Source organism: Gigantopelta aegis, chromosome 2 (assembly GCF_016097555.1).
Source record: "Gigantopelta aegis isolate Gae_Host chromosome 2, Gae_host_genome, whole genome shotgun sequence".
Lineage (NCBI taxonomy): Eukaryota > Metazoa > Mollusca > Gastropoda > Neomphalida > Peltospiridae > Gigantopelta > Gigantopelta aegis.
Genome location: NC_054700.1, coordinates 40927616 through 40934299, shown reverse-complemented (window position 1 = coordinate 40934299; position 6684 = coordinate 40927616).

The window sequence follows — 6684 nt, the reverse complement described above, 5'->3', positions numbered from 1 at the left end:
CCGTGCAATATAGCATATCCCAAATTTAACCTTTTGTACTAAGTCTAATTATAACCTTATTCCTAATTGTAAGCTGAAGAGCAACTTGATCTGATCTTAATCTTAACCTGAAATCTAATTCTCTTCTTCTTTTTCTTTTCTTTCATTTTTTTTTTTATTATTATTTTTTCTTTTATCTTAAATGTACTTCGCAATATTTCTATAAAACAATTACAAATTCGCTGCTTGAAATATTATCTGCCCATTCGAGTACGCTTTCTTCTTTTTTTACGTAAGCTGTACAAAAGTTTTTTTGGCCAACATTATAAACTGGCAGTCCTACATACCGACTTGGAACCATATATCTCTCCTCTAAATATGTACTGTAAACAAAGCACTTACTAGTGACTCATTACTAAAGACTTTTATAACTCTATCATAACATCTTTTGGAATCAGTTTTGTGCAAAGATATGGTATTAAATATTATATAATGGCAGATTTATAACAGCAAATTATACACTTTTAAAATTTTATATTTATATTTATTTTGTATTACTGGTGGGTAGATTAACGTGTATTATGATAACACACGTACGTACGTGTCTGTGCATGGGCGGATCCAGGAAATATTTTTAGGGGGGGACCAAAAAAGAAGGGCACATTGACTCGTCAAAAGGGCACCTTACTACAAGTTTTGATATTTACAATTAATATGAATTCCTACAGTTCTACGTCATAATATACTAGCAATAATGAAGTAAATTGGCGTCACTCGCGTTAGAACCTCAATGGGGCCCCATTGAGACTCAATAACACAGACACATATCTGCAAGCTTGCGCATGTACACGAAAATCTTGATTTCATTTATCTACAATATAATTATTGTTTACTTAAAAAAAAAAAAATTCTACAAACAAAACGGGCACTTGGACATTTTGAGGGCACTTGAACAATTTTTTTGGGGGACGCGTCCCCCTGGTCCCCCCCCTTGGATCCGCCCATGCTGTGTGTGTGTGTGTGTGTGTGTGTGTGTGTGGTGTGTGTGTGTGTGTGTGATGTTAATAGGTATAGTAACTTTATTTACACTGATGAATATATTTATTATGTTTTGTAAACTAGACAAGCCATAAAGTAGGGCTATGCTTAAAAAGGAAGTAAAAAAATTATGCCACTTATGTGGATTGATTTATACTTTTATTATTGAATACATAACATTCCAATAAATAATACAATTTTTTATTATGTATCTCTTTGGTTTTTGTTATTTTTTAAATATGTCAAATATGGCGCTGTTTAAATTATTTTTTATATTTTTGAAAATGGCGTTTTCGCGTGCTTTAAACTATTGTTTTGAAAGGGGCGTTCGCACGCTTGAAAATGAAAATACCATAAAATTCCGGGAAAATATTTCCATTAGGTTGGTCGCCCTGATTATCGTAACTTTTTTTCGGAAAAAATACCCGTGATGGTGAGGTACATTTAATCCTGATTCTGATTGTAATTTTAATCCATTTATACTTCATTATACTATTATGTATATAGCTTATGTTAAGCCTAACTGTTACGATAAAGGAAAATCACGCTTTTATGTCCATTTTCTCATTGACAGGGCAGTACTTTCCACGACATTTAATATATCATTCTTGTGGCGAGCGCTCTATCATAGCGCCACACCGGCCATGTCACAAGCCAATATTTTTAATAATAAAGGACGTACTTTTTTTCTTTTTTTTTTAAACAAGTTAATATTTGTTTTGTTTAACGACTCCACTAGAGCACATTGATTTATTAATCATCGGCTATTGGATGTCAAACATTTGGTTATTCTGATAGTTTTAGAGAGGCAACTCGCTACATTTTTCCGTTAGTAGCAAGGAACGTTTTATATGCACCATCCCACATACCACGGCCTTTGATGTACCAGTCGTGGTGCATTGGCTGGAACCAGAAATAGCCCAACGGGCCCAACGACGGGGATCGATCATAGACCGACCGCGCATCAATCGAGCGCTTTACCACTGGGCTACGTCCCGCCCCCTTTTCTTAAACAAATATTCTCAACCTTTTTTCAAAAACCAGCGAGTACCAGTTTCTTTCTTAATCTGTTATAATTTTGCCTGATCACCGAATGGGACTGAGACAACATTACTACAATTAGCAGCGTAAGCTCTGGTGATCTGTTTTGTTTGTGCTTGCTTTACCCACTTCAGCGCCGCCAAACAGCTCGGTGGTGGAGTCTAAAGAGCAGGGATGTGGTGTCATGGTGACGGTGTATTTGTCACAGTCGTGAGACCAAGTGCCAACACTTTGGCGCGTTCTCTTCAAACACGGGGGACAAATATTGACGGTCAAGCAAGACACAGGTGAACGAGGCACGTGCGTGTGTATGTGTGTACAGGGGCAGATACAGGGCGACGCATTGGGTGCACTGGCCTATATGCACTCTACCCTACCCCAGCAATAGTTTTGTTGTTATATATATATATGAAGCCAAGACTTTAGTCACCCCTCACTCCACATAACATCACACCATCCATCGGCGGGTCCAAAGTGGGGTTCCAGGGGTCCCGTTACATACACACACCTCCCCGCCCGTTTGAAGTGTCATTTTTAATGATTTTTTTTAAAAATTCATTATCCGCATTATATAACATTAAATTCCCACCCCAAAACGCGTCAATATGTATCTTTATTTTAAATATTTCCTGGGAGCATGTCCCTACACCCCCACCCTTTCACACACACACACACACAGAGAGAGAGAGAGAGAGAGAGAGAAATCGCATTTTTAGAAGTTTGTGACACACACACACACACACACACACACACCCTTTACAACATCATGGATCCGCTCCTGTCACCCCTCTATGAATGTCACATATTTTGACAGCTCTGTCAATCACGGTGCATCTGCACCATTAGACACGCACCGGTAATATGTACACTTAAAGTAAAGCCTACACTTACCCTCACCTCACCACCACCCCTTGTCTAAGTGTAATGGATCCACTGTAATTGCACTTAAGTCATTTGTGGAAGAATGGATGAAGAATCTGTCCAGTGTAAATTACAAGTGGAATGATAAGCCATGGTGGTTTCCATATTATGTATTGAATAGAATTAATTAATGTTTAACGAAACCACAGCCCTTTTTTCTTTCTTTTTTTAAATCGACTATTGGGTAAAGGTAAAGATTTGAATATATTCATGATCAACATCAATATACAAATTCAAAACTTAAATTAAAATACGTTGTAATGAGCTGTACAAAAATATAAAAATATTACCAGTAAGTATAAAAATTTAACATCTCGTAAAAATGTCAAAATAAATTCGGAATGATTCCATCACATTTCCTCTACCAAATATATATATATATCTTTCGTCGTCGGTCCAAGATGATTACCAAAATGTGGCGAACCGTCAGTGTACACAATTTGGCAGCACTCACACAGAGGTGGAGGGTCCTTCTCCAGATTCTGAATAAATAAATGTAGCAAGCATGTATAACCAATGCGAGCACGACACAAAAATATTTCATTCTTCCTGCACCGCCTATATGAGGAATGCCTCTCTCGTAGGAGTGGCTTGATAGAACGAAGCTTGATAGAACGAAGCTTGTTCGCAACCGCACCCTTCCGATCATCTTAGCAAGTAAAAAAGACATACTGGTTAATGTTATGTTTAAGGCACACCAACTCTGAAACGATATAAATCCAAAGCTGACTTACAGCGATATATTGCTTTTGATTACCCGTGCTGCCAGTATGGCTGGGAACCAATCACTATACAACATCTTTATTAGCAATGGATAAAAGAATGAATGAATGAATGTTTAACGACACCCCAGCACGAAAAATACATCGGCTATTGGGTGTCAAACTATGGTAATGCAAACAAATAAAATGATGATCAACATAAATATAAAAATTCAAGATATAAATAAAAACAGTGTAAAGAACTGTGCAAAAATACAAATACAAATATCACAGATAGATACTGACTTTTACTCAAAACTTCAATTTGTGCTGTATTGGCCATTCTCAAAGAGAATGTTACACCCCTGCACCACGATGAGGATAACAGATAACCATCTCATACGTAGCACCCCTTTATTTTTCGGCGGACCGTTCAAAAAGGCGCCAAAGTTCCTTCATTTAAACTGCACAACCTTTCTTTTTTTGCTTAATTCTACAGGACTTTCAAAATCCCATAGCACCAAAACTACCCCCCGCCCGCTACCGACCACAGACGGGCTGCTTGTGATCTCTTGCTCCTGCCAGTGTTGGCGGTCCCTTATCCCACCCCAACCCCTTTCCTGCCCTTGACAGAGGAGCCCATATGTCCATGACAAACGTGTGCTACAATAGCATGCTCTGAATGTGCACGTAAAACCCTAAGACCTGACCTGACTTGATCACCATCTCAATTAAAGGATGTCCCAGCTTCGTATTTTATAATCCTTGGAGACACGAAACACAAGCATACAAGACAGTGGGGTAAGGGGAGGGGAGGGGGGGGGCAACTGCCCTATTCCCAGTGCTGGAGCAAATCCTCAAATTCGGACAAAAAACGATAGAGATTTTCGGGGAAAATCAGCTGGCCTGAAACCTTTTCTCACACATACACACACACACACACACACACACACACACACACACACACACACATTATTCTACCCACAATATTAGCTGTAATCCATTTTTAAAATGCGTTGTGCTTCGGGCATTTGTGTTTGATTGGGGCAAAAAGCAACCTGCTCCCCTATAATAATAGGAGCCGTACGCCTATGACGCGAAATTTCAAAATGTCCGATTTATATCGCTGCCATCCTATGGACTATTCAATTTGGGATTGTCTCATTTCATTTCAACTTATTTCCGTGCTTATATCCAATTAAGGTTCAAGTACGCTGTCCTGAGCACACACCTCAGCTATCTGGGCTGTCTGTCCAGGACAGTGGGTTAGTTGTTAATTGTTAGTGGTTAGTGAGAGTGAAGAGGGTGTAGTGGCCTTACACCTACCCAATAAGTAGTTAAAACTCGCTCTGGGTGGGAGCCGATACCGGGATGCGAATCAAGTACCGGATTGTCTGTCCGATGAAGATGGCACCAGTTGTGCGGACAAGTTCAGCTGTAGAAGAGCTTTTTAAGAGGAACTCTCGACATGTTGGGGGCAAAAATAAAACAAAGAAGTTTATTTTATCCTGGAACAAAAGACTATAATTATGGGCTGTAAGAAAAGAAAATCGTGAGCCAATAGACCATGATTTTAGTAGCCCTACGTTCTCATTACGTTTTGTATCATTTTAAAAGTAGGCCATGTATCAAAATGAAAATTTTGCCATGAACATACAGTATAATAAACTGGTTTTGTTATAATTTTTGTTTTAATGTTTTGCATTGCATACTTTAAGTGGCCTCGGTGGCGTCGTGGTTAGGCCATCGGTCTACATGCTGGTAGGTACTGGGTTCGGATCCCAGTCGAGGCATGGGATTTTTAATCCAGATACCGACTCCAAACCCTGAGTGAGTGCTCCGCAAGGCTCAATGGGTAGGTGTAAACCACTTGCACCGACCAGTGATCCATAACTGGTTCAACGAAAGGCCATGGTTTGTGCTATCCTGCCTGTGGGAAGCGCAAATAAAAGATCCCTTGCTGCTAATCGGAAAGAGTAGCCCATGTAATGGCGACAGCGGGTTTCCCCTCAAAATCTTTGTGGTCCTTAACCATATGTCTGACGCCATATAACCGTAAATAAAATGTGTTGAGTGCGTCGTTAACTAAAACATTTCTTTCTTTCATTTAGGGTTTGGAGTCGGTATCTGGATTAAAAATCCCATGCCTCGACTGGGATCCGAATCCAGTACCTACCAGCCTGTTGACCGATGGCCTAACCACGACGCCACCGAGGCCGGTTAGCATGAGAGTAAGTAGGTTACAAACCACAAGTCGTTACTAGAATCGCAGTGTGAACGCCCCTTAAATGTGTTGTTGCTTGGGATGTTGTTGTTGTTGTTTTGTTGTTGCTGATGATTTTGGTGTTGTTTTGTTGTTTCTTTTGGGGTTTTTTTTGTGGGGGGGGGTTGGGGTTTTTTGCAGGGGGAACTTGATTTTCTTGCGTCTATCCAATTAAGGTTAAACGCTCTGTCCTGTGAACACACCTCGGCTATCTTAGTTATCTCTGATCTGTCGTTTTAGGGCTATTTCTCGTTCCAGCCAGTTCACCACGACTGGTACAACAAAGGCCATGGTATGTGCTCTCCTGTCTATGGAATGGTGCATATAAAAGATGCCTTCCGGCTAATCGGAAAGAGTAGCCCATGAAGTGGCGACAGCGGGTTTCCTCCGTCAATATCTGTGTGGTACTTAACCATATGTCCGACGCCATATAACTGTAAATAAAATGTGTTGAGTGCGTCATTAAATAAACCATTTCTTTCTTTCTTTGTTTAGTGATAGAGAAATCGATGCAGTAATCTTACACCTACCCACCGCTACTGACACTCACTGTATGTCAGCTGGTACCGGTGTACGAACCCATTACCTACCCACCGATGGCTTAACCACTACATCAGCGAGGATGGGTCGTGACTGTGATTTCTTACACCAATAAAGGAGAACAAGATAAAAGTCGAGACGGAAGGACATGGTTTCACGTCTGCCCGCCTCCGTGACGTTTGGTCACGAGATGTTACGAAT